This window comes from Rhinoderma darwinii, assembly GCF_050947455.1.
Source record: "Rhinoderma darwinii isolate aRhiDar2 chromosome 5 unlocalized genomic scaffold, aRhiDar2.hap1 SUPER_5_unloc_39, whole genome shotgun sequence".
Taxonomy (NCBI): Eukaryota; Metazoa; Chordata; class Amphibia; order Anura; family Rhinodermatidae; genus Rhinoderma; species Rhinoderma darwinii.
Window position 1 is genome coordinate 346,137 of NW_027461797.1, and position 26,582 is coordinate 372,718.

Below are 26,582 nucleotides of genomic sequence, written 5' to 3' on the forward strand. Positions count from 1 at the left end.
GGGAGATCCCTTCAGAAAGACAGAAACAATAGCAAAGACAAAAAACACTTTTGGAATCTGCTTTTAGTCAACACATAAGGAAAGGGTGCACCGGTCCTGGAAATACTGCAATACCAGGTCAATGCGTGGAGTGGACAGAGCAAGCTCTATTTCCATCTCCCTGTTCTAAAAATCCATTTAATATATGGTCCCCAGATAGGGGACGTATCAGATATTAAACTGATAAGAACAGATACTACACTTGATCTTAGCCAAAAGGCCGAGAAGCGATAACCCGAACGGGCCGCGCGTTGCCCGAGCCTGCCCGATACTGCTGTTCAGCCCTTGCAGCGATTCAGCCTACTTCTAGGCAATTCCATGGGGCCCTGCAGGCTCACACACTCACAGCTACACGGGAGGTGAATAAAGGCCGGAGAGGAAGCCAGACAGGATTTGCTTCTTTTGCTTGCACCACAATGCAGTGCTGAAAGAGGAGGAATCTACATAAAAACGCCTTCCTGGCAACGCCCAAATGCCCTGCTGCCATGCAGATAAACACTGGCAGCGGCAGCAAGTGCATGCCCACAGCCACCCCTTGTTCCTTCACACCTTGTATCAGCTGTAATCCAGTCCAGTCCAGTGCTGCCTGCTGAGCAGCACTGACCAACACTGCCTGGGCCCAGGCTTTTATCTCTGAGGCCCCATTATGATGTCAGAAAGCTGGCTCTGGAATCCTGAGGGCTCCACTATGACACGTGCAAAGTTCCGTCTGAACTTTATATAAGACGGTGAGGCTCAGTCAGTCACTCAGTGTTGCCTGAGAGGGCAACACTGCAACAGCCGGCCGCCAGGCTGTCTTTTTTTTGCACAGCTAGTTGCCTCCAGGAGGCCACAAGAGGGAGACAAGGGACTGCAAAATGGAAAATAGGCATCCACCAACTTTACAGACAACTTCTCCTTGCTCCTACAACCTCCATCCTTGCACAGTTTGTTATTCTTCTAGGTAACATAGTAACAAATCCAAATTGCTGCTCTCTTTGTAGGCAAGCAAGGCTTTGTTGCAACTGCAATTCTTACTTCTTCTTGAAATGTAGGGACGACAGTACATTCCATCACATCCATCTAGTGTACACAGGTAGGTCCATTGTGGCGGGCAGGCGAGCGGGCGGGCTGCTTTATTGGCTGTTTGCTGTTCCCCTACTCCACTCCACTATTTGACTGTTGTGCTGCATCAATCAATCAATCAATCAATCAATCAATCAATCAATCAATCAATCAATCAATCAGTGGCTGGCTCAGGTGCAGCTCTTTAACTTACCTAAAAGGGAGGGCGGAGAGAAGACAAGGAAGGTGAATGAGGTGTTCCAATGTGAAATGCCGGAAACACAGAAACACAGACGACACACAACAAGAGGTGGCAATCTATTCATTAATTGCATTTAATCAATGAGCTCATTATCACTCATGCATTGTCCAACAGGTGTTGAAATAATGGGATTAAAAGGGGAGATCCCTTCAGAAAGACAGAAACAATAGCAAAGACAAAAAACACTTTTGGAATCTGCTTTTAGTCAACACATAAGGAAAGGGTGCACCGGTCCTGGAAATACTGCAATACCAGGTCAATGCGTGGAGTGGACAGAGCAAGCTCTATTTCCATCTCCCTGTTCTAAAAATCCATTTAATATATGGTCCCCAGATAGGGGACGTATCAGATATTAAACTGATAAGAACAGATACTACACTTGATCTTAGCCAAAAGGCCGAGAAGCGATAACCCGAACGGGCCGCGCGTTGCCCGAGCCTGCCCGATACTGCTGTTCAGCCCTTAGCAAACCGAATAAAAACCCGAATAATACTAGTGGTCCTAGTGACTAATTACAACTAAACCAGAACAAGAAACAAGTCACGACCAGGTGTTTGAAAAAATACAAAAAATCTTTATTAAAGTAAATTAGACACATGAAGAAAACGTATAACACTTAGACATACTAAAATGCCATGGACCCTTGAACACAAACGGAATCCGAACGTAAAAGCAGCATGGCCCCCCAGATGTAAAAATGGTCTGACACAACCTATAAATGGCTAAAGTGCATAAATATATATTAATGAGCAGGTACTAGGCATGGTACGCTTTTGCACAGATGAACACATAAGTAAGTGTAGAGAATATATATAAGGTACAATCTTAAGTAAAAATGACATGTAAAGTAATATACCTACACCTGCGTATAAGAGGATAAATAGGAGATCAAGACCAGGAGGGCGACCTCTGCTTAATCGCTGCTTAATACTACACTTGATCTTAGCCAAAAGGCCGAGAAGCGATAACCCGAACGGGCCGCGCGTTGCCCGAGCCTGCCCGATACTGCTGTTCAGCCCTTGCAGCGATTCAGCCTACTTCTAGGCAATTCCATGGGGCCCTGCAGGCTCACACACTCACAGCTACACGGGAGGTGAATAAAGGCCGGAGAGGAAGCCAGACAGGATTTGCTTCTTTTGCTTGCACCACAATGCAGTGCTGAAAGAGGAGGAATCTACATAAAAACGCCTTCCTGGCAACGCCCAAATGCCCTGCTGCCATGCAGATAAACACTGGCAGCGGCAGCAAGTGCATGCCCACAGCCACCCCTTGTTCCTTCACACCTTGTATCAGCTGTAATCCAGTCCAGTCCAGTGCTGCCTGCTGAGCAGCACTGACCAACACTGCCTGGGCCCAGGCTTTTATCTCTGAGGCCCCATTATGATGTCAGAAAGCTGGCTCTGGAATCCTGAGGGCTCCACTATGACACGTGCAAAGTTCCGTCTGAACTTTATATAAGACGGTGAGGCTCAGTCAGTCACTCAGTGTTGCCTGAGAGGGCAACACTGCAACAGCCGGCCGCCAGGCTGTCTTTTTTTTGCACAGCTAGTTGCCTCCAGGAGGCCACAAGAGGGAGACAAGGGACTGCAAAATGGAAAATAGGCATCCACCAACTTTACAGACAACTTCTCCTTGCTCCTACAACCTCCATCCTTGCACAGTTTGTTATTCTTCTAGGTAACATAGTAACAAATCCAAATTGCTGCTCTCTTTGTAGGCAAGCAAGGCTTTGTTGCAACTGCAATTCTTACTTCTTCTTGAAATGTAGGGACGACAGTACATTCCATCACATCCATCTAGTGTACACAGGTAGGTCCATTGTGGCGGGCAGGCGCGCGGGCGGGCTGCTTTATTGGCTGTTTGCTGTTCCCCTACTCCACTCCACTATTTGACTGTTGTGCTGCATCAATCAATCAATCAATCAATCAATCAATCAATCAATCAATCAATCAATCAATCAATCAATCAATCAGTGGCTGGCTCAGGTGCAGCTCTTTAACGTACCTAAAAGGGAGGGCGGAGAGAAGACAAGGAAGGTGAATGAGGTGTTCCAATGTGAAATGCCGGAAACACAGAAACACAGACGACACACAACAAGAGGTGGCAATCTATTCATTAATTGCATTTAATCAATGAGCTCATTATCACTCATGCATTGTCCAACAGGTGTTGAAATAATGGGATTAAAAGGGGAGATCCCTTCAGAAAGACAGAAACAATAGCAAAGACAAAAAACACTTTTGGAATCTGCTTTTAGTCAACACATAAGGAAAGGGTGCACCGGTCCTGGAAATACTGCAATACCAGGTCAATGCGTGGAGTGGACAGAGCAAGCTCTATTTCCATCTCCCTGTTCTAAAAATCCATTTAATATATGGTCCCCAGATAGGGGACGTATCAGATATTAAACTGATAAGAACAGATACTACACTTGATCTTAGCCAAAAGGCCGAGAAGCGATAACCCGAACGGGCCGCGCGTTGCCCGAGCCTGCCCGATACTGCTGTTCAGCCCTTGCAGCGATTCAGCCTACTTCTAGGCAATTCCATGGGGCCCTGCAGGCTCACACACTCACAGCTACACGGGAGGTGAATAAAGGCCGGAGAGGAAGCCAGACAGGATTTGCTTCTTTTGCTTGCACCACAATGCAGTGCTGAAAGAGGAGGAATCTACATAAAAACGCCTTCCTGGCAACGCCCAAATGCCCTGCTGCCATGCAGATAAACACTGGCAGCGGCAGCAAGTGCATGCCCACAGCCACCCCTTGTTCCTTCACACCTTGTATCAGCTGTAATCCAGTCCAGTCCAGTGCTGCCTGCTGAGCAGCACTGACCAACACTGCCTGGGCCCAGGCTTTTATCTCTGAGGCCCCATTATGATGTCAGAAAGCTGGCTCTGGAATCCTGAGGGCTCCACTATGACACGTGCAAAGTACCGTCTGAACTTTATATAAGACGGTGAGGCTCAGTCAGTCACTCAGTGTTGCCTGAGAGGGCAACACTGCAACAGCCGGCCGCCAGGCTGTCTTTTTTTTGCACAGCTAGTTGCCTCCAGGAGGCCACAAGAGGGAGACAAGGGACTGCAAAATGGAAAATAGGCATCCACCAACTTTACAGACAACTTCTCCTTGCTCCTACAACCTCCATCCTTGCACAGTTTGTTATTCTTCTAGGTAACATAGTAACAAATCCAAATTGCTGCTCTCTTTGTAGGCAAGCAAGGCTTTGTTGCAACTGCAATTCTTACTTCTTCTTGAAATGTAGGGACGACAGTACATTCCATCACATCCATCTAGTGTACACAGGTAGGTCCATTGTGGCGGGCAGGCGAGCGGGCGGGCTGCTTTATTGGCTGTTTGCTGTTCCCCTACTCCACTCCACTATTTGACTGTTGTGCTGCATCAATCAATCAATCAATCAATCAATCAATCAATCAATCAATCAATCAATCAATCAATCAGTGGCTGGCTCAGGTGCAGCTCTTTAACTTACCTAAAAGGGAGGGCGGAGAGAAGACAAGGAAGGTGAATGAGGTGTTCCAATGTGAAATGCCGGAAACACAGAAACACAGACGACACACAACAAGAGGTGGCAATCTATTCATTAATTGCATTTAATCAATGAGCTCATTATCACTCATGCATTGTCCAACAGGTGTTGAAATAATGGGATTAAAAGGGGAGATCCCTTCAGAAAGACAGAAACAATAGCAAAGACAAAAAACACTTTTGGAATCTGCTTTTAGTCAACACATAAGGAAAGGGTGCACCGGTCCTGGAAATACTGCAATACCAGGTCAATGCGTGGAGTGGACAGAGCAAGCTCTATTTCCATCTCCCTGTTCTAAAAATCCATTTAATATATGGTCCCCAGATAGGGGACGTATCAGATATTAAACTGATAAGAACAGATACTACACTTGATCTTAGCCAAAAGGCCGAGAAGCGATAACCCGAACGGGCCGCGCGTTGCCCGAGCCTGCCCGATACTGCTGTTCAGCCCTTGCAGCGATTCAGCCTACTTCTAGGCAATTCCATGGGGCCCTGCAGGCTCACACACTCACAGCTACACGGGAGGTGAATAAAGGCCGGAGAGGAAGCCAGACAGGATTTGTTTCTTTTGCTTGCACCACAATGCAGTGCTGAAAGAGGAGGAATCTACATAAAAACGCCTTCCTGGCAACGCCCAAATGCCCTGCTGCCATGCAGATAAACACTGGCAGCGGCAGCAAGTGCATGCCCACAGCCACCCCTTGTTCCTTCACACCTTGTATCAGCTGTAATCCAGTCCAGTCCAGTGCTGCCTGCTGAGCAGCACTGACCAACACTGCCTGGGCCCAGGCTTTTATCTCTGAGGCCCCATTATGATGTCAGAAAGCTGGCTCTGGAATCCTGAGGGCTCCACTATGACACGTGCAAAGTTCCGTCTGAACTTTATATAAGACGGTGAGGCTCAGTCAGTCACTCAGTGTTGCCTGAGAGGGCAACACTGCAACAGCCGGCCGCCAGGCTGTCTTTTTTTTGCACAGCTAGTTGCCTCCAGGAGGCCACAAGAGGGAGACAAGGGACTGCAAAATGGAAAATAGGCATCCACCAACTTTACAGACAACTTCTCCTTGCTCCTACAACCTCCATCCTTGCACAGTTTGTTATTCTTCTAGGTAACATAGTAACAAATCCAAATTGCTGCTCTCTTTGTAGGCAAGCAAGGCTTTGTTGCAACTGCAATTCTTACTTCTTCTTGAAATGTAGGGACGACAGTACATTCCATCACATCCATCTAGTGTACACAGGTAGGTCCATTGTGGCGGGCAGGCGAGCGGGCGGGCTGCTTTATTGGCTGTTTGCTGTTCCCCTACTCCACTCCACTATTTGACTGTTGTGCTGCATCAATCAATCAATCAATCAATCAATCAATCAATCAATCAATCAATCAATCAATCAATCAATCAATCAATCAATCAGTGGCTGGCTCAGGTGCAGCTCTTTAACTTACCTAAAAGGGAGGGCGGAGAGAAGACAAGGAAGGTGAATGAGGTGTTCCAATGTGAAATGCCGGAAACACAGAAACACAGACGACACACAACAAGAGGTGGCAATCTATTCATTAATTGCATTTAATCAATGAGCTCATTATCACTCATGCATTTTCCAACAGGTGTTGAAATAATGGGATTAAAAGGGGAGATCCCTTCAGAAAGACAGAAACAATAGCAAAGACAAAAAACACTTTTGGAATCTGCTTTTAGTCAACACATAAGGAAAGGGTGCACCGGTCCTGGAAATACTGCAATACCAGGTCAATGCGTGGAGTGGACAGAGCAAGCTCTATTTCCATCTCCCTGTTCTAAAAATCCATTTAATATATGGTCCCCAGATAGGGGACGTATCAGATATTAAACTGATAAGAACAGATACTACACTTGATCTTAGCCAAAAGGCCGAGAAGCGATAACCCGAACGGGCCGCGCGTTGCCCGAGCCTGCCCGATACTGCTGTTCAGCCCTTGCAGCGATTCAGCCTACTTCTAGGCAATTCCATGGGGCCCTGCAGGCTCACACACTCACAGCTACACGGGAGGTGAATAAAGGCCGGAGAGGAAGCCAGACAGGATTTGCTTCTTTTGCTTGCACCACAATGCAGTGCTGAAAGAGGAGGAATCTACATAAAAACGCCTTCCTGGCAACGCCCAAATGCCCTGCTGCCATGCAGATAAACACTGGCAGCGGCAGCAAGTGCATGCCCACAGCCACCCCTTGTTCCTTCACACCTTGTATCAGCTGTAATCCAGTCCAGTCCAGTGCTGCCTGCTGAGCAGCACTGACCAACACTGCCTGGGCCCAGGCTTTTATCTCTGAGGCCCCATTATGATGTCAGAAAGCTGGCTCTGGAATCCTGAGGGCTCCACTATGACACGTGCAAAGTTCCGTCTGAACTTTATATAAGACGGTGAGGCTCAGTCAGTCACTCAGTGTTGCCTGAGAGGGCAACACTGCAACAGCCGGCCGCCAGGCTGTCTTTTTTTTGCACAGCTAGTTGCCTCCAGGAAGCCACAAGAGGGAGACAAGGGACTGCAAAATGGAAAATAGGCATCCACCAACTTTACAGACAACTTCTCCTTGCTCCTACAACCTCCATCCTTGCACAGTTTGTTATTCTTCTAGGTAACATAGTAACAAATCCAAATTGCTGCTCTCTTTGTAGGCAAGCAAGGCTTTGTTGCAACTGCAATTCTTACTTCTTCTTGAAATGTAGGGACGACAGTACATTCCATCACATCCATCTAGTGTACACAGGTAGGTCCATTGTGGCGGGCAGGCGAGCGGGCGGGCTGCTTTATTGGCTGTTTGCTGTTCCCCTACTCCACTCCACTATTTGACTGTTGTGCTGCATCAATCAATCAATCAATCAATCAATCAATCAATCAATCAATCAATCAATCAATCAGTGGCTGGCTCAGGTGCAGCTCTTTAACTTACCTAAAAGGGAGGGCGGAGAGAAGACAAGGAAGGTGAATGAGGTGTTCCAATGTGAAATGCCGGAAACACAGAAACACAGACGACACACAACAAGAGGTGGCAATCTATTCATTAATTGCATTTAATCAATGAGCTCATTATCACTCATGCATTGTCCAACAGGTGTTGAAATAATGGGATTAAAAGGGGAGATCCCTTCAGAAAGACAGAAACAATAGCAAAGACAAAAAACACTTTTGGAATCTGCTTTTAGTCAACACATAAGGAAAGGGTGCACCGTTCCTGGAAATACTGCAATACCAGGTCAATGCGTGGAGTGGACAGAGCAAGCTCTATTTCCATCTCCCTGTTCTAAAAATCCATTTAATATATGGTCCCCAGATAGGGGACGTATCAGATATTAAACTGATAAGAACAGATACTACACTTGATCTTAGCCAAAAGGCCGAGAAGCGATAACCCGAACGGGCCGCGCGTTGCCCGAGCCTGCCCGATACTGCTGTTCAGCCCTTGCAGCGATTCAGCCTACTTCTAGGCAATTCCATGGGGCCCTGCAGGCTCACACACTCACAGCTACACGGGAGGTGAATAAAGGCCGGAGAGGAAGCCAGACAGGATTTGCTTCTTTTGCTTGCACCACAATGCAGTGCTGAAAGAGGAGGAATCTACATAAAAACGCCTTCCTGGCAACGCCCAAATGCCCTGCTGCCATGCAGATAAACACTGGCAGCGGCAGCAAGTGCATGCCCACAGCCACCCCTTGTTCCTTCACACCTTGTATCAGCTGTAATCCAGTCCAGTCCAGTGCTGCCTGCTGAGCAGCACTGACCAACACTGCCTGGGCCCAGGCTTTTATCTCTGAGGCCCCATTATGATGTCAGAAAGCTGGCTCTGGAATCCTGAGGGCTCCACTATGACACGTGCAAAGTTCCGTCTGAACTTTATATAAGACGGTGAGGCTCAGTCAGTCACTCAGTGTTGCCTGAGAGGGCAACACTGCAACAGCCGGCCGCCAGGCTGTCTTTTTTTTGCACAGCTAGTTGCCTCCAGGAGGCCACAAGAGGGAGACAAGGGACTGCAAAATGGAAAATAGGCATCCACCAACTTTACAGACAACTTCTCCTTGCTCCTACAACCTCCATCCTTGCACAGTTTGTTATTCTTCTAGGTAACATAGTAACAAATCCAAATTGCTGCTCTCTTTGTAGGCAAGCAAGGCTTTGTTGCAACTGCAATTCTTACTTCTTCTTGAAATGTAGGGACGACAGTACATTCCATCACATCCATCTAGTGTACACAGGTAGGTCCATTGTGGCGGGCAGGCGAGCGGGCGGGCTGCTTTATTGGCTGTTTGCTGTTCCCCTACTCCACTCCACTATTTGACTGTTGTGCTGCATCAATCAATCAATCAATCAATCAATCAATCAATCAATCAATCAATCAATCAATCAATCAATCAATCAGTGGCTGGCTCAGGTGCAGCTCTTTAACTTACCTAAAAGGGAGGGCGGAGAGAAGACAAGGAAGGTGAATGAGGTGTTCCAATGTGAAATGCCGGAAACACAGAAACACAGACGACACACAACAAGAGGTGGCAATCTATTCATTAATTGCATTTAATCAATGAGCTCATTATCACTCATGCATTGTCCAACAGGTGTTGAAATAATGGGATTAAAAGGGGAGATCCCTTCAGAAAGACAGAAACAATAGCAAAGACAAAAAACACTTTTGGAATCTGCTTTTAGTCAACACATAAGGAAAGGGTGCACCGGTCCTGGAAATACTGCAATACCAGGTCAATGCGTGGAGTGGACAGAGCAAGCTCTATTTCCATCTCCCTGTTCTAAAAATCCATTTAATATATGGTCCCCAGATAGGGGACGTATCAGATATTAAACTGATAAGAACAGATACTACACTTGATCTTAGCCAAAAGGCCGAGAAGCGATAACCCGAACGGGCCGCGCGTTGCCCGAGCCTGCCCGATACTGCTGTTCAGCCCTTGCAGCGATTCAGCCTACTTCTAGGCAATTCCATGGGGCCCTGCAGGCTCACACACTCACAGCTACACGGGAGGTGAATAAAGGCCGGAGAGGAAGCCAGACAGGATTTGCTTCTTTTGCTTGCACCACAATGCAGTGCTGAAAGAGGAGGAATCTACATAAAAACGCCTTCCTGGCAACGCCCAAATGCCCTGCTGCCATGCAGATAAACACTGGCAGCGGCAGCAAGTGCATGCCCACAGCCACCCCTTGTTCCTTCACACCTTGTATCAGCTGTAATCCAGTCCAGTCCAGTGCTGCCTGCTGAGCAGCACTGACCAACACTGCCTGGGCCCAGGCTTTTATCTCTGAGGCCCCATTATGATGTCAGAAAGCTGGCTCTGGAATCCTGAGGGCTCCACTATGACACGTGCAAAGTTCCGTCTGAACTTTATATAAGACGGTGAGGCTCAGTCAGTCACTCAGTGTTGCCTGAGAGGGCAACACTGCAACAGCCGGCCGCCAGGCTGTCTTTTTTTTTGCACAGCTAGTTGCCTCCAGGAGGCCACAAGAGGGAGACAAGGGACTGCAAAATGGAAAATAGGCATCCACCAACTTTACAGACAACTTCTCCTTGCTCCTACAACCTCCATCCTTGCACAGTTTGTTATTCTTCTAGGTAACATAGTAACAAATCCAAATTGCTGCTCTCTTTGTAGGCAAGCAAGGCTTTGTTGCAACTGCAATTCTTACTTCTTCTTGAAATGTAGGGACGACAGTACATTCCATCACATCCATCTAGTGTACACAGGTAGGTCCATTGTGGCGGGCAGGCGAGCGGGCGGGCTGCTTTATTGGCTGTTTGCTGTTCCCCTACTCCACTCCACTATTTGACTGTTGTGCTGCATCAATCAATCAATCAATCAATCAATCAATCAATCAATCAATCAATCAATCAATCAATCAGTGGCTGGCTCAGGTGCAGCTCTTTAACTTACCTAAAAGGGAGGGCGGAGAGAAGACAAGGAAGGTGAATGAGGTGTTCCAATGTGAAATGCCGGAAACACAGAAACACAGACGACACACAACAAGAGGTGGCAATCTATTCATTAATTGCATTTAATCAATGAGCTCATTATCACTCATGCATTGTCCAACAGGTGTTGAAATAATGGGATTAAAAGGGGAGATCCCTTCAGAAAGACAGAAACAATAGCAAAGACAAAAAACACTTTTGGAATCTGCTTTTAGTCAACACATAAGGAAAGGGTGCACCGTTCCTGGAAATACTGCAATACCAGGTCAATGCGTGGAGTGGACAGAGCAAGCTCTATTTCCATCTCCCTGTTCTAAAAATCCATTTAATATATGGTCCCCAGATAGGGGACGTATCAGATATTAAACTGATAAGAACAGATACTACACTTGATCTTAGCCAAAAGGCCGAGAAGCGATAACCCGAACGGGCCGCGCGTTGCCCGAGCCTGCCCGATACTGCTGTTCAGCCCTTGCAGCGATTCAGCCTACTTCTAGGCAATTCCATGGGGCCCTGCAGGCTCACACACTCACAGCTACACGGGAGGTGAATAAAGGCCGGAGAGGAAGCCAGACAGGATTTGCTTCTTTTGCTTGCACCACAATGCAGTGCTGAAAGAGGAGGAATCTACATAAAAACGCCTTCCTGGCAACGCCCAAATGCCCTGCTGCCATGCAGATAAACACTGGCAGCGGCAGCAAGTGCATGCCCACAGCCACCCCTTGTTCCTTCACACCTTGTATCAGCTGTAATCCAGTCCAGTCCAGTGCTGCCTGCTGAGCAGCACTGACCAACACTGCCTGGGCCCAGGCTTTTATCTCTGAGGCCCCATTATGATGTCAGAAAGCTGGCTCTGGAATCCTGAGGGCTCCACTATGACACGTGCAAAGTTCCGTCTGAACTTTATATAAGACGGTGAGGCTCAGTCAGTCACTCAGTGTTGCCTGAGAGGGCAACACTGCAACAGCCGGCCGCCAGGCTGTCTTTTTTTTGCACAGCTAGTTGCCTCCAGGAGGCCACAAGAGGGAGACAAGGGACTGCAAAATGGAAAATAGGCATCCACCAACTTTACAGACAACTTCTCCTTGCTCCTACAACCTCCATCCTTGCACAGTTTGTTATTCTTCTAGGTAACATAGTAACAAATCCAAATTGCTGCTCTCTTTGTAGGCAAGCAAGGCTTTGTTGCAACTGCAATTCTTACTTCTTCTTGAAATGTAGGGACGACAGTACATTCCATCACATCCATCTAGTGTACACAGGTAGGTCCATTGTGGCGGGCAGGCGAGCGGGCGGGCTGCTTTATTGGCTGTTTGCTGTTCCCCTACTCCACTCCACTATTTGACTGTTGTGCTGCATCAATCAATCAATCAATCAATCAATCAATCAATCAATCAATCAATCAATCAATCAGTGGCTGGCTCAGGTGCAGCTCTTTAACTTACCTAAAAGGGAGGGCGGAGAGAAGACAAGGAAGGTGAATGAGGTGTTCCAATGTGAAATGCCGGAAACACAGAAACACAGACGACACACAACAAGAGGTGGCAATCTATTCATTAATTGCATTTAATCAATGAGCTCATTATCACTCATGCATTGTCCAACAGGTGTTGAAATAATGGGATTAAAAGGGGAGATCCCTTCAGAAAGACAGAAACAATAGCAAAGACAAAAAACACTTTTGGAATCTGCTTTTAGTCAACACATAAGGAAAGGGTGCACCGTTCCTGGAAATACTGCAATACCAGGTCAATGCGTGGAGTGGACAGAGCAAGCTCTATTTCCATCTCCCTGTTCTAAAAATCCATTTAATATATGGTCCCCAGATAGGGGACGTATCAGATATTAAACTGATAAGAACAGATACTACACTTGATCTTAGCCAAAAGGCCGAGAAGCGATAACCCGAACGGGCCGCGCGTTGCCCGAGCCTGCCCGATACTGCTGTTCAGCCCTTGCAGCGATTCAGCCTACTTCTAGGCAATTCCATGGGGCCCTGCAGGCTCACACACTCACAGCTACACGGGAGGTGAATAAAGGCCGGAGAGGAAGCCAGACAGGATTTGCTTCTTTTGCTTGCACCACAATGCAGTGCTGAAAGAGGAGGAATCTACATAAAAACGCCTTCCTGGCAACGCCCAAATGCCCTGCTGCCATGCAGATAAACACTGGCAGCGGCAGCAAGTGCATGCCCACAGCCACCCCTTGTTCCTTCACACCTTGTATCAGCTGTAATCCAGTCCAGTCCAGTGCTGCCTGCTGAGCAGCACTGACCAACACTGCCTGGGCCCAGGCTTTTATCTCTGAGGCCCCATTATGATGTCAGAAAGCTGGCTCTGGAATCCTGAGGGCTCCACTATGACACGTGCAAAGTTCCGTCTGAACTTTATATAAGACGGTGAGGCTCAGTCAGTCACTCAGTGTTGCCTGAGAGGGCAACACTGCAACAGCCGGCCGCCAGGCTGTCTTTTTTTTGCACAGCTAGTTGCCTCCAGGAGGCCACAAGAGGGAGACAAGGGACTGCAAAATGGAAAATAGGCATCCACCAACTTTACAGACAACTTCTCCTTGCTCCTACAACCTCCATCCTTGCACAGTTTGTTATTCTTCTAGGTAACATAGTAACAAATCCAAATTGCTGCTCTCTTTGTAGGCAAGCAAGGCTTTGTTGCAACTGCAATTCTTACTTCTTCTTGAAATGTAGGGACGACAGTACATTCCATCACATCCATCTAGTGTACACAGGTAGGTCCATTGTGGCGGGCAGGCGAGCGGGCGGGCTGCTTTATTGGCTGTTTGCTGTTCCCCTACTCCACTCCACTATTTGACTGTTGTGCTGCATCAATCAATCAATCAATCAATCAATCAATCAATCAATCAATCAATCAATCAATCAATCAATCAGTGGCTGGCTCAGGTGCAGCTCTTTAACTTACCTAAAAGGGAGGGCGGAGAGAAGACAAGGAAGGTGAATGAGGTGTTCCAATGTGAAATGCCGGAAACACAGAAACACAGACGACACACAACAAGAGGTGGCAATCTATTCATTAATTGCATTTAATCAATGAGCTCATTATCACTCATGCATTGTCCAACAGGTGTTGAAATAATGGGATTAAAAGGGGAGATCCCTTCAGAAAGACAGAAACAATAGCAAAGACAAAAAACACTTTTGGAATCTGCTTTTAGTCAACACATAAGGAAAGGGTGCACCGGTCCTGGAAATACTGCAATACCAGGTCAATGCGTGGAGTGGACAGAGCAAGCTCTATTTCCATCTCCCTGTTCTAAAAATCCATTTAATATATGGTCCCCAGATAGGGGACGTATCAGATATTAAACTGATAAGAACAGATACTACACTTGATCTTAGCCAAAAGGCCGAGAAGCGATAACCCGAACGGGCCGCGCGTTGCCCGAGCCTGCCCGATACTGCTGTTCAGCCCTTGCAGCGATTCAGCCTACTTCTAGGCAATTCCATGGGGCCCTGCAGGCTCACACACTCACAGCTACACGGGAGGTGAATAAAGGCCGGAGAGGAAGCCAGACAGGATTTGCTTCTTTTGCTTGCACCACAATGCAGTGCTGAAAGAGGAGGAATCTACATAAAAACGCCTTCCTGGCAACGCCCAAATGCCCTGCTGCCATGCAGATAAACACTGGCAGCGGCAGCAAGTGCATGCCCACAGCCACCCCTTGTTCCTTCACACCTTGTATCAGCTGTAATCCAGTCCAGTCCAGTGCTGCCTGCTGAGCAGCACTGACCAACACTGCCTGGGCCCAGGCTTTTATCTCTGAGGCCCCATTATGATGTCAGAAAGCTGGCTCTGGAATCCTGAGGGCTCCACTATGACACGTGCAAAGTTCCGTCTGAACTTTATATAAGACGGTGAGGCTCAGTCAGTCACTCAGTGTTGCCTGAGAGGGCAACACTGCAACAGCCGGCCGCCAGGCTGTCTTTTTTTTGCACAGCTAGTTGCCTCCAGGAGGCCACAAGAGGGAGACAAGGGACTGCAAAATGGAAAATAGGCATCCACCAACTTTACAGACAACTTCTCCTTGCTCCTACAACCTCCATCCTTGCACAGTTTGTTATTCTTCTAGGTAACATAGTAACAAATCCAAATTGCTGCTCTCTTTGTAGGCAAGCAAGGCTTTGTTGCAACTGCAATTCTTACTTCTTCTTGAAATGTAGGGACGACAGTACATTCCATCACATCCATCTAGTGTACACAGGTAGGTCCATTGTGGCGGGCAGGCGAGCGGGCGGGCTGCTTTATTGGCTGTTTGCTGTTCCCCTACTCCACTCCACTATTTGACTGTTGTGCTGCATCAATCAATCAATCAATCAATCAATCAATCAATCAATCAATCAATCAGTGGCTGGCTCAGGTGCAGCTCTTTAACTTACCTAAAAGGGAGGGCGGAGAGAAGACAAGGAAGGTGAATGAGGTGTTCCAATGTGAAATGCCGGAAACACAGAAACACAGACGACACACAACAAGAGGTGGCAATCTATTCATTAATTGCATTTAATCAATGAGCTCATTATCACTCATGCATTGTCCAACAGGTGTTGAAATAATGGGATTAAAAGGGGAGATCCCTTCAGAAAGACAGAAACAATAGCAAAGACAAAAAACACTTTTGGAATCTGCTTTTAGTCAACACATAAGGAAAGGGTGCACCGGTCCTGGAAATACTGCAATACCAGGTCAATGCGTGGAGTGGACAGAGCAAGCTCTATTTCCATCTCCCTGTTCTAAAAATCCATTTAATATATGGTCCCCAGATAGGGGACGTATCAGATATTAAACTGATAAGAACAGATACTACACTTGATCTTAGCCAAAAGGCCGAGAAGCGATAACCCGAATGGGCCGCGCGTTGCCCGAGCCTGCCCGATACTGCTGTTCAGCCCTTGCAGCGATTCAGCCTACTTCTAGGCAATTCCATGGGGCCCTGCAGGCTCACACACTCACAGCTACACGGGAGGTGAATAAAGGCCGGAGAGGAAGCCAGACAGGATTTGCTTCTTTTGCTTGCACCACAATGCAGTGCTGAAAGAGGAGGAATCTACATAAAAACGCCTTCCTGGCAACGCCCAAATGCCCTGCTGCCATGCAGATAAACACTGGCAGCGGCAGCAAGTGCATGCCCACAGCCACCCCTTGTTCCTTCACACCTTGTATCAGCTGTAATCCAGTCCAGTCCAGTGCTGCCTGCTGAGCAGCACTGACCAACACTGCCTGGGCCCAGGCTTTTATCTCTGAGGCCCCATTATGATGTCAGAAAGCTGGCTCTGGAATCCTGAGGGCTCCACTATGACACGTGCAAAGTTCCGTCTGAACTTTATATAAGACGGTGAGGCTCAGTCAGTCACTCAGTGTTGCCTGAGAGGGCAACACTGCAACAGCCGGCCGCCAGGCTGTCTTTTTTTTGCACAGCTAGTTGCCTCCAGGAGGCCACAAGAGGGAGACAAGGGACTGCAAAATGGAAAATAGGCATCCACCAACTTTACAGACAACTTCTCCTTGCTCCTACAACCTCCATCCTTGCACAGTTTGTTATTCTTCTAGGTAACATAGTAACAAATCCAAATTGCTGCTCTCTTTGTAGGCAAGCAAGGCTTTGTTGCAACTGCAATTCTTACTTCTTCTTGAAATGTAGGGACGACAGTACATTCCATCACATCCATCTAGTGTACACAGGTAGGTCCATTGTGGCGGGCAGGCGAGCGGGCGGGCTGCTTTATTGGCTGTTTGCTGTTCCCCTACTCCACTCCACTATTTGACTGTTGTGCTGCATCAATCAATCAATCAATCAATCAATCAATCAATCAATCAGTGGCTGGCTCAGGTGCAGCTCTTTAACTTACCTAAAAGGGAGGGCGGAGAGAAGACAAGGAAGGTGAATGAGGTGTTCCAATGTGAAATGCCGGAAACACAGAAACACAGACGACACACAACAAGAGGTGGCAATCTATTCATTAATTGCATTTAATCAATGAGCTCATTATCACTCATGCATTGTCCAACAGGTGTTGAAATAATGGGATTAAAAGGGGAGATCCCTTCAGAAAGACAGAAACAATAGCAAAGACAAAAAACACTTTTGGAATCTGCTTTTAGTCAACACATAAGGAAAGGGTGCACCGGTCCTGGAAATACTGCAATACCAGGTCAATGCGTGGAGTGGACAGAGCAAGCTCTATTTCCATCTCCCTGTTCTAAAAATCCATTTAATATATGGTCCCCAGATAGGGGACGTATCAGATATTAAACTGATAAGAACAGATACTACACTTGATCTTAGCCAAAAGGCCGAGAAGCGATAACCCGAACGGGCCGCGCGTTGCCCGAGCCTGCCCGATACTGCTGTTCAGCCCTTGCAGCGATTCAGCCTACTTCTAGGCAATTCCATGGGGCCCTGCAGGCTCACACACTCACAGCTACACGGGAGGTGAATAAAGGCCGGAGAGGAAGCCAGACAGGATTTGCTTCTTTTGCTTGCACCACAATGCAGTGCTGAAAGAGGAGGAATCTACATAAAAACGCCTTCCTGGCAACGCCCAAATGCCCTGCTGCCATGCAGATAAACACTGGCAGCGGCAGCAAGTGCATGCCCACAGCCACCCCTTGTTCCTTCACACCTTGTATCAGCTGTAATCCAGTCCAGTCCAGTGCTGCCTGCTGAGCAGCACTGACCAACACTGCCTGGGCCCAGGCTTTTATCTCTGAGGCCCCATTATGATGTCAGAAAGCTGGCTCTGGAATCCTGAGGGCTCCACTATGACACGTGCAAAGTTCCGTCTGAACTTTATATAAGACGGTGAGGCTCAGTCAGTCACTCAGTGTTGCCTGAGAGGGCAACACTGCAACAGCCGGCCGCCAGGCTGTCTTTTTTTTGCACAGCTAGTTGCCTCCAGGAGGCCACAAGAGGGAGACAAGGGACTGCAAAATGGAAAATAGGCATCCACCAACTTTACAGACAACTTCTCCTTGCTCCTACAACCTCCATCCTTGCACAGTTTGTTATTCTTCTAGGTAACATAGTAACAAATCCAAATTGCTGCTCTCTTTGTAGGCAAGCAAGGCTTTGTTGCAACTGCAATTCTTACTTCTTCTTGAAATGTAGGGACGACAGTACATTCCATCACATCCATCTAGTGTACACAGGTAGGTCCATTGTGGCGGGCAGGCGAGCGGGCGGGCTGCTTTATTGGCTGTTTGCTGTTCCCCTACTCCACTCCACTATTTGACTGTTGTGCTGCATCAATCAATCAATCAATCAATCAATCAATCAATCAATCGGTGGCTGGCTCAGGTGCAGCTCTTTAACTTACCTAAAAGGGAGGGCGGAGAGAAGACAAGGAAGGTGAATGGGGTGTTCCAATGTGAAATGCCGGAAACACAGAAACACAGACGACACACAACAAGAGGTGGCAATCTATTCATTAATTGCATTTAATCAATGAGCTCATTATCACTCATGCATTGTCCAACAGGTGTTGAAATAATGGGATTAAAAGGGGAGATCCCTTCAGAAAGACAGAAACAATAGCAAAGACAAAAAACACTTTTGGAATCTGCTTTTAGTCAACACATAAGGAAAGGGTGCACCGGTCCTGGAAATACTGCAATACCAGGTCAATGCGTGGAGTGGACAGAGCAAGCTCTATTTCCATCTCCCTGTTCTAAAAATCCATTTAATATATGGTCCCCAGATAGGGGATGTATCAGATATTAAACTGATAAGAACAGATACTACACTTGATCTTAGCCAAAAGGCCGAGAAGCGATAACCCGAACGGGCCGCGCGTTGCCCGAGCCTGCCCGATACTGCTGTTCAGCCCTTGCAGCGATTCAGCCTACTTCTAGGCAATTCCATGGGGCCCTGCAGGCTCACACACTCACAGCTACACGGGAGGTGAATAAAGGCCGGAGAGGAAGCCAGACAGGATTTGCTTCTTTTGCTTGCACCACAATGCAGTGCTGAAAGAGGAGGAATCTACATAAAAACGCCTTCCTGGCAACGCCCAAATGCCCTGCTGCCATGCAGATAAACACTGGCAGCGGCAGCAAGTGCATGCCCACAGCCACCCCTTGTTCCTTCACACCTTGTATCAGCTGTAATCCAGTCCAGTCCAGTGCTGCCTGCTGAGCAGCACTGACCAACACTGCCTGGGCCCAGGCTTTTATCTCTGAGGCCCCATTATGATGTCAGAAAGCTGGCTCTGGAATCCTGAGGGCTCCACTATGACACGTGCAAAGTTCCGTCTGAACTTTATATAAGACGGTGAGGCTCAGTCAGTCACTCAGTGTTGCCTGAGAGGGCAACACTGCAACAGCCGGCCGCCAGGCTGTCTTTTTTTTGCACAGCTAGTTGCCTCCAGGAGGCCACAAGAGGGAGACAAGGGACTGCAAAATGGAAAATAGGCATCCACCAACTTTACAGACAACTTCTCCTTGCTCCTACAACCTCCATCCTTGCACAGTTTGTTATTCTTCTAGGTAACATAGTAACAAATCCAAATTGCTGCTCTCTTTGTAGGCAAGCAAGGCTTTGTTGCAACTGCAATTCTTACTTCTTCTTGAAATGTAGGGACGACAGTACATTCCATCACATCCATCTAGTGTACACAGGTAGGTCCATTGTGGCGGGCAGGCGAGCGGGCGGGCTGCTTTATTGGCTGTTTGCTGTTCCCCTACTCCACTCCACTATTTGACTGTTGTGCTGCATCAATCAATCAATCAATCAATCAATCAATCAATCAATCAATCAGTGGCTGGCTCAGGTGCAGCTCTTTAACTTACCTAAAAGGGAGGGCGGAGAGAAGACAAGGAAGGTGAATGAGGTGTTCCAATGTGAAATGCCGGAAACACAGAAACACAGACGACACACAACAAGAGGTGGCAATCTATTCATTAATTGCATTTAATCAATGAGCTCATTATCACTCATGCATTGTCCAACAGGTGTTGAAATAATGGGATTAAAAGGGGAGATCCCTTCAGAAAGACAGAAACAATAGCAAAGACAAAAAACACTTTTGGAATCTGCTTTTAGTCAACACATAAGGAAAGGGTGCACCGGTCCTGGAAATACTGCAATACCAGGTCAATGCGTGGAGTGGACAGAGCAAGCTCTATTTCCATCTCCCTGTTCTAAAAATCCATTTAATATATGGTCCCCAGATAGGGGACGTATCAGATATTAAACTGATAAGAACAGATACTACACTTGATCTTAGCCAAAAGGCCGAGAAGCGATAACCCGAACGGGCCGCGCGTTGCCCGAGCCTGCCCGATACTGCTGTTCAGCCCTTGCAGCGATTCAGCCTACTTCTAGGCAATTCCATGGGGCCCTGCAGGCTCACACACTCACAGCTACACGGGAGGTGAATAAAGGCCGGAGAGGAAGCCAGACAGGATTTGCTTCTTTTGCTTGCACCACAATGCAGTGCTGAAAGAGGAGGAATCGACATAAAAACGCCTTCCTGGCAACGCCCAAATGCCCTGCTGCCATGCAGATAAACACTGGCAGCGGCAGCAAGTGCATGCCCACAGCCACCCCTTGTTCCTTCACACCTTGTATCAGCTGTAATCCAGTCCAGTCCAGTGCTGCCTGCTGAGCAGCACTGACCAACACTGCCTGGGCCCAGGCTTTTATCTCTGAGGCCCCATTATGATGTCAGAAAGCTGGCTCTGGAATCCTGAGGGCTCCACTATGACACGTGCAAAGTTCCGTCTGAACTTTATATAAGACGGTGAGGCTCGGTCAGTCACTCAGTGTTGCCTGAGAGGGCAACACTGCAACAGCCGGCCGCCAGGCTGTCTTTTTTTTGCACAGCTAGTTGCCTCCAGGAGGCCACAAGAGGGAGACAAGGGACTGCAAAATGGAAAATAGGCATCCACCAACTTTACAGACAACTTCTCCTTGCTCCTACAACCTCCATCCTTGCACAGTTTGTTATTCTTCTAGGTAACATAGTAACAAATCCAAATTGCTGCTCTCTTTGTAGGCAAGCAAGGCTTTGTTGCAACTGCAATTCTTACTTCTTCTTGAAATGTAGGGACGACAGTACATTCCATCACATCCATCTAGTGTACACAGGTAGGTCCATTGTGGCGGGCAGGCGAGCGGGCGGGCTGCTTTATTGGCTGTTTGCTGTTCCCCTACTCCACTCCACTATTTGACTGTTGTGCTGCATCAATCAATCAATCAATCAATCAATCAATCAATCAATCAATCAATCAATCAATCAATCAATCAGTGGCTGGCTCAGGTGCAGCTCTTTAACTTACCTAAAAGGGAGGGCGGAGAGAAGACAAGGAAGGTGAATGAGGTGTTCCAATGTGAAATGCCGGAAACACAGAAACACAGACGACACACAACAAGAGGTGGCAATCTATTCATTAATTGCATTTAATCAATGAGCTCATTATCACTCATGCATTGTCCAACAGGTGTTGAAATAATGGGATTAAAAGGGGAGATCCCTTCAGAAAGACAGAAACAATAGCAAAGACAAAAAACACTTTTGGAATCTGCTTTTAGTCAACACATAAGGAAAGGGTGCACCGGTCCTGGAAATACTGCAATACCAGGTCAATGCGTGGAGTGGACAGAGCAAGCTCTATTTCCATCTCCCTGTTCTAAAAATCCATTTAATATATGGTCCCCAGATAGGGGACGTATCAGATATTAAACTGATAAGAACAGATACTACACTTGATCTTAGCCAAAAGGCCGAGAAGCGATAACCCGAACGGGCCGCGCGTTGCCCGAGCCTGCCCGATACTGCTGTTCAGCCCTTGCAGCGATTCAGCCTACTTCTAGGCAATTCCATGGGGCCCTGCAGGCTCACACACTCACAGCTACACGGGAGGTGAATAAAGGCCGGAGAGGAAGCCAGACAGGATTTGCTTCTTTTGCTTGCACCACAATGCAGTGCTGAAAGAGGAGGAATCTACATAAAAACGCCTTCCTGGCAACGCCCAAATGCCCTGCTGCCATGCAGATAAACACTGGCAGCGGCAGCAAGTGCATGCCCACAGCCACCCCTTGTTCCTTCACACCTTGTATCAGCTGTAATCCAGTCCAGTCCAGTGCTGCCTGCTGAGCAGCACTGACCAACACTGCCTGGGCCCAGGCTTTTATCTCTGAGGCCCCATTATGATGTCAGAAAGCTGGCTCTGGAATCCTGAGGGCTCCACTATGACACGTGCAAAGTTCCGTCTGAACTTTATATAAGACGGTGAGGCTCAGTCAGTCACTCAGTGTTGCCTGAGAGGGCAACACTGCAACAGCCGGCCGCCAGGCTGTCTTTTTTTTGCACAGCTAGTTGCCTCCAGGAGGCCACAAGAGGGAGACAAGGGACTGCAAAATGGAAAATAGGCATCCACCAACTTTACAGACAACTTCTCCTTGCTCCTACAACCTCCATCCTTGCACAGTTTGTTATTCTTCTAGGTAACATAGTAACAAATCCAAATTGCTGCTCTCTTTGTAGGCAAGCAAGGCTTTGTTGCAACTGCAATTCTTACTTCTTCTTGAAATGTAGGGACGACAGTACATTCCATCACATCCATCTAGTGTACACAGGTAGGTCCATTGTGGCGGGCAGGCGAGCGGGCGGGCTGCTTTATTGGCTGTTTGCTGTTCCCCTACTCCACTCCACTATTTGACTGTTGTGCTGCATCAATCAATCAATCAATCAATCAATCAATCAATCAATCAATCAATCAATCAATCAATCAATCAATCAGTGGCTGGCTCAGGTGCAGCTCTTTAACTTACCTAAAAGGGAGGGCGGAGAGAAGACAAGGAAGGTGAATGAGGTGTTCCAATGTGAAATGCCGGAAACACAGAAACACAGACGACACACAACAAGAGGTGGCAATCTATTCATTAATTGCATTTAATCAATGAGCTCATTATCACTCATGCATTGTCCAACAGGTGTTGAAATAATGGGATTAAAAGGGGAGATCCCTTCAGAAAGACAGAAACAATAGCAAAGACAAAAAACACTTTTGGAATCTGCTTTTAGTCAACACATAAGGAAAGGGTGCACCGGTCCTGGAAATACTGCAATACCAGGTCAATGCGTGGAGTGGACAGAGCAAGCTCTATTTCCATCTCCCTGTTCTAAAAATCCATTTAATATATGGTCCCCAGATAGGGGACGTATCAGATATTAAACTGATAAGAACAGATACTACACTTGATCTTAGCCAAAAGGCCGAGAAGCGATAACCCGAACGGGCCGCGCGTTGCCCGAGCCTGCCCGATACTGCTGTTCAGCCCTTGCAGCGATTCAGCCTACTTCTAGGCAATTCCATGGGGCCCTGCAGGCTCACACACTCACAGCTACACGGGAGGTGAATAAAGGCCGGAGAGGAAGCCAGACAGGATTTGCTTCTTTTGCTTGCACCACAATGCAGTGCTGAAAGAGGAGGAATCTACATAAAAACGCCTTCCTGGCAACGCCCAAATGCCCTGCTGCCATGCAGATAAACACTGGCAGCGGCAGCAAGTGCATGCCCACAGCCACCCCTTGTTCCTTCACACCTTGTATCAGCTGTAATCCAGTCCAGTCCAGTGCTGCCTGCTGAGCAGCACTGACCAACACTGCCTGGGCCCAGGCTTTTATCTCTGAGGCCCCATTATGATGTCAGAAAGCTGGCTCTGGAATCCTGAGGGCTCCACTATGACACGTGCAAAGTTCCGTCTGAACTTTATATAAGACGGTGAGGCTCAGTCAGTCACTCAGTGTTGCCTGAGAGGGCAACACTGCAACAGCCGGCCGCCAGGCTGTCTTTTTTTTGCACAGCTAGTTGCCTCCAGGAGGCCACAAGAGGGAGACAAGGGACTGCAAAATGGAAAATAGGCATCCACCAACTTTACAGACAACTTCTCCTTGCTCCTACAACCTCCATCCTTGCACAGTTTGTTATTCTTCTAGGTAACATAGTAACAAATCCAAATTGCTGCTCTCTTTGTAGGCAAGCAAGGCTTTGTTGCAACTGCAATTCTTACTTCTTCTTGAAATGTAGGGACGACAGTACATTCCATCACATCCATCTAGTGTACACAGGTAGGTCCATTGTGGCGGGCAGGCGAGCGGGCGGGCTGCTTTATTGGCTGTTTGCTGTTCCCCTACTCCACTCCACTATTTGACTGTTGTGCTGCATCAATCAATCAATCAATCAATCAATCAATCAATCAATCAATCAATCAATCAATCAATCAGTGGCTGGCTCAGGTGCAGCTCTTTAACTTACCTAAAAGGGAGGGCGGAGAGAAGACAAGGAAGGTGAATGAGGTGTTCCAATGTGAAATGCCGGAAACACAGAAACACAGACGACACACAACAAGAGGTGGCAATCTATTCATTAATTGCATTTAATCAATGAGCTCATTATCACTCATGCATTGTCCAACAGGTGTTGAAATAATGGGATTAAAAGGGGAGATCCCTTCAGAAAGACAGAAACAATAGCAAAGACAAAAAACACTTTTGGAATCTGCTTTTAGTCAACACATAAGGAAAGGGTGCACCGGTCCTGGAAATACTGCAATACCAGGTCAATGCGTGGAGTGGACAGAGCAAGCTCTATTTCCATCTCCCTGTTCTAAAAATCCATTTAATATATGGTCCCCAGATAGGGGACGTATCAGATATTAAACTGATAAGAACAGATACTACACTTGATCTTAGCCAAAAGGCCGAGAAGCGATAACCCGAACGGGCCGCGCGTTGCCCGAGCCTGCCCGATATTGCTGTTCAGCCCTTGCAGCGATTCAGCCTACTTCTAGGCAATTCCATGGGGCCCTGCAGGCTCACACACTCACAGCTACACGGGAGGTGAATAAAGGCCGGAGAGGAAGCCAGACAGGATTTGCTTCTTTTGCTTGCACCACAATGCAGTGCTGAAAGAGGAGGAATCTACATAAAAACGCCTTCCTGGCAACGCCCAAATGCCCTGCTGCCATGCAGATAAACACTGGCAGCGGCAGCAAGTGCATGCCCACAGCCACCCCTTGTTCCTTCACACCTTGTATCAGCTGTAATCCAGTCCAGTCCAGTGCTGCCTGCTGAGCAGCACTGACCAACACTGCCTGGGCCCAGGCTTTTATCTCTGAGGCCCCATTATGATGTCAGAAAGCTGGCTCTGGAATCCTGAGGGCTCCACTATGACACGTGCAAAGTTCCGTCTGAACTTTATATAAGACGGTGAGGCTCAGTCAGTCACTCAGTGTTGCCTGAGAGGGCAACACTGCAACAGCCGGCCGCCAGGCTGTCTTTTTTTTGCACAGCTAGTTGCCTCCAGGAGGCCACAAGAGGGAGACAAGGGACTGCAAAATGGAAAATAGGCATCCACCAACTTTACAGACAACTTCTCCTTGCTCCTACAACCTCCATCCTTGCACAGTTTGTTATTCTTCTAGGTAACATAGTAACAAATCCAAATTGCTGCTCTCTTTGTAGGCAAGCAAGGCTTTGTTGCAACTGCAATTCTTACTTCTTCTTGAAATGTAGGGACGACAGTACATTCCATCACATCCATCTAGTGTACACAGGTAGGTCCATTGTGGCGGGCAGGCGAGCGGGCGGGCTGCTTTATTGGCTGTTTGCTGTTCCCCTACTCCACTCCACTATTTGACTGTTGTGCTGCATCAATCAATCAATCAATCAATCAATCAATCAATCAATCAGTGGCTGGCTCAGGTGCAGCTCTTTAACTTACCTAAAAGGGAGGGCGGAGAGAAGACAAGGAAGGTGAATGAGGTGTTCCAATGTGAAATGCCGGAAACACAGAAACACAGACGACACACAACAAGAGGTGGCAATCTATTCATTAATTGCATTTAATCAATGAGCTCATTATCACTCATGCATTGTCCAACAGGTGTTGAAATAATGGGATTAAAAGGGGAGATCCCTTCAGAAAGACAGAAACAATAGCAAAGACAAAAAACACTTTTGGAATCTGCTTTTAGTCAACACATAAGGAAAGGGTGCACCGGTCCTGGAAATACTGCAATACCAGGTCAATGCGTGGAGTGGACAGAGCAAGCTCTATTTCCATCTCCCTGTTCTAAAAATCCATTTAATATATGGTCCCCAGATAGGGGACGTATCAGATATTAAACTGATAAGAACAGATACTACACTTGATCTTAGCCAAAAGGCCGAGAAGCGATAACCCGAACGGGCCGCGCGTTGCCCGAGCCTGCCCGATACTGCTGTTCAGCCCTTGCAGCGATTCAGCCTACTTCTAGGCAATTCCATGGGGCCCTGCAGGCTCACACACTCACAGCTACACGGGAGGTGAATAAAGGCCGGAGAGGAAGCCAGACAGGATTTGCTTCTTTTGCTTGCACCACAATGCAGTGCTGAAAGAGGAGGAATCTACATAAAAACGCCTTCCTGGCAACGCCCAAATGCCCTGCTGCCATGCAGATAAACACTGGCAGCGGCAGCAAGTGCATGCCCACAGCCACCCCTTGTTCCTTCACACCTTGTATCAGCTGTAATCCAGTCCAGTCCAGTGCTGCCTGCTGAGCAGCACTGACCAACACTGCCTGGGCCCAGGCTTTTATCTCTGAGGCCCCATTATGATGTCAGAAAGCTGGCTCTGGAATCCTGAGGGCTCCACTATGACACGTGCAAAGTTCCGTCTGAACTTTATATAAGACGGTGAGGCTCAGTCAGTCACTCAGTGTTGCC

The 26,582-nt window shown here is 47.6% G+C and overlaps 18 non-coding genes and 1 pseudogene across 18 annotated transcripts; all 19 read right to left on the minus strand.

Moving 5' to 3' along the window:
* Positions 1–80: 80 nt before the first annotated feature.
* LOC142692344 (U2 spliceosomal RNA) lies at positions 81–271 on the minus strand. Its single transcript, XR_012860797.1, has one exon. It is a non-coding gene; the product is annotated as a U2 spliceosomal RNA (small nuclear RNA).
* A 1,292-nt stretch (positions 272–1,563) lies between these two features.
* LOC142692346 (U2 spliceosomal RNA) lies at positions 1,564–1,754 on the minus strand. The gene has a single exon (XR_012860798.1). It is a non-coding gene; the product is annotated as a U2 spliceosomal RNA (small nuclear RNA).
* Positions 1,755–2,134: 380 nt separating this feature from the next.
* LOC142692182 (U2 spliceosomal RNA) lies at positions 2,135–2,311 on the minus strand (annotated as a pseudogene).
* A 1,304-nt stretch (positions 2,312–3,615) lies between these two features.
* Positions 3,616–3,806, minus strand: LOC142692347 (U2 spliceosomal RNA). Its single transcript, XR_012860799.1, has one exon. It is a non-coding gene; the product is annotated as a U2 spliceosomal RNA (small nuclear RNA).
* A 1,296-nt stretch (positions 3,807–5,102) lies between these two features.
* Positions 5,103–5,293, minus strand: LOC142692348 (U2 spliceosomal RNA). Its single transcript, XR_012860800.1, has one exon. It is a non-coding gene; the product is annotated as a U2 spliceosomal RNA (small nuclear RNA).
* Positions 5,294–6,605: 1,312 nt separating this feature from the next.
* Positions 6,606–6,796, minus strand: LOC142692349 (U2 spliceosomal RNA). Its single transcript, XR_012860801.1, has one exon. It is a non-coding gene; the product is annotated as a U2 spliceosomal RNA (small nuclear RNA).
* Positions 6,797–8,088: 1,292 nt separating this feature from the next.
* On the minus strand, positions 8,089–8,279 carry LOC142692395 (U2 spliceosomal RNA). The gene has a single exon (XR_012860843.1). It is a non-coding gene; the product is annotated as a U2 spliceosomal RNA (small nuclear RNA).
* Positions 8,280–9,583: 1,304 nt separating this feature from the next.
* On the minus strand, positions 9,584–9,774 carry LOC142692350 (U2 spliceosomal RNA). Its single transcript, XR_012860802.1, has one exon. It is a non-coding gene; the product is annotated as a U2 spliceosomal RNA (small nuclear RNA).
* Positions 9,775–11,071: 1,297 nt separating this feature from the next.
* Positions 11,072–11,262, minus strand: LOC142692517 (U2 spliceosomal RNA). Its single transcript, XR_012860954.1, has one exon. It is a non-coding gene; the product is annotated as a U2 spliceosomal RNA (small nuclear RNA).
* A 1,292-nt stretch (positions 11,263–12,554) lies between these two features.
* On the minus strand, positions 12,555–12,745 carry LOC142692639 (U2 spliceosomal RNA). The gene has a single exon (XR_012861065.1). It is a non-coding gene; the product is annotated as a U2 spliceosomal RNA (small nuclear RNA).
* A 1,300-nt stretch (positions 12,746–14,045) lies between these two features.
* LOC142692351 (U2 spliceosomal RNA) lies at positions 14,046–14,236 on the minus strand. The gene has a single exon (XR_012860803.1). It is a non-coding gene; the product is annotated as a U2 spliceosomal RNA (small nuclear RNA).
* A 1,284-nt stretch (positions 14,237–15,520) lies between these two features.
* LOC142692353 (U2 spliceosomal RNA) lies at positions 15,521–15,711 on the minus strand. The gene has a single exon (XR_012860805.1). It is a non-coding gene; the product is annotated as a U2 spliceosomal RNA (small nuclear RNA).
* Positions 15,712–16,987: 1,276 nt separating this feature from the next.
* Positions 16,988–17,178, minus strand: LOC142692354 (U2 spliceosomal RNA). Its single transcript, XR_012860806.1, has one exon. It is a non-coding gene; the product is annotated as a U2 spliceosomal RNA (small nuclear RNA).
* A 1,276-nt stretch (positions 17,179–18,454) lies between these two features.
* Positions 18,455–18,645, minus strand: LOC142692111 (U2 spliceosomal RNA). The gene has a single exon (XR_012860599.1). It is a non-coding gene; the product is annotated as a U2 spliceosomal RNA (small nuclear RNA).
* A 1,280-nt stretch (positions 18,646–19,925) lies between these two features.
* On the minus strand, positions 19,926–20,116 carry LOC142692355 (U2 spliceosomal RNA). Its single transcript, XR_012860807.1, has one exon. It is a non-coding gene; the product is annotated as a U2 spliceosomal RNA (small nuclear RNA).
* A 1,300-nt stretch (positions 20,117–21,416) lies between these two features.
* LOC142692357 (U2 spliceosomal RNA) lies at positions 21,417–21,607 on the minus strand. The gene has a single exon (XR_012860808.1). It is a non-coding gene; the product is annotated as a U2 spliceosomal RNA (small nuclear RNA).
* A 1,304-nt stretch (positions 21,608–22,911) lies between these two features.
* On the minus strand, positions 22,912–23,102 carry LOC142692358 (U2 spliceosomal RNA). Its single transcript, XR_012860809.1, has one exon. It is a non-coding gene; the product is annotated as a U2 spliceosomal RNA (small nuclear RNA).
* Positions 23,103–24,398: 1,296 nt separating this feature from the next.
* LOC142692359 (U2 spliceosomal RNA) lies at positions 24,399–24,589 on the minus strand. The gene has a single exon (XR_012860810.1). It is a non-coding gene; the product is annotated as a U2 spliceosomal RNA (small nuclear RNA).
* Positions 24,590–25,865: 1,276 nt separating this feature from the next.
* LOC142692360 (U2 spliceosomal RNA) lies at positions 25,866–26,056 on the minus strand. The gene has a single exon (XR_012860811.1). It is a non-coding gene; the product is annotated as a U2 spliceosomal RNA (small nuclear RNA).
* Positions 26,057–26,582: the final 526 nt, after the last annotated feature.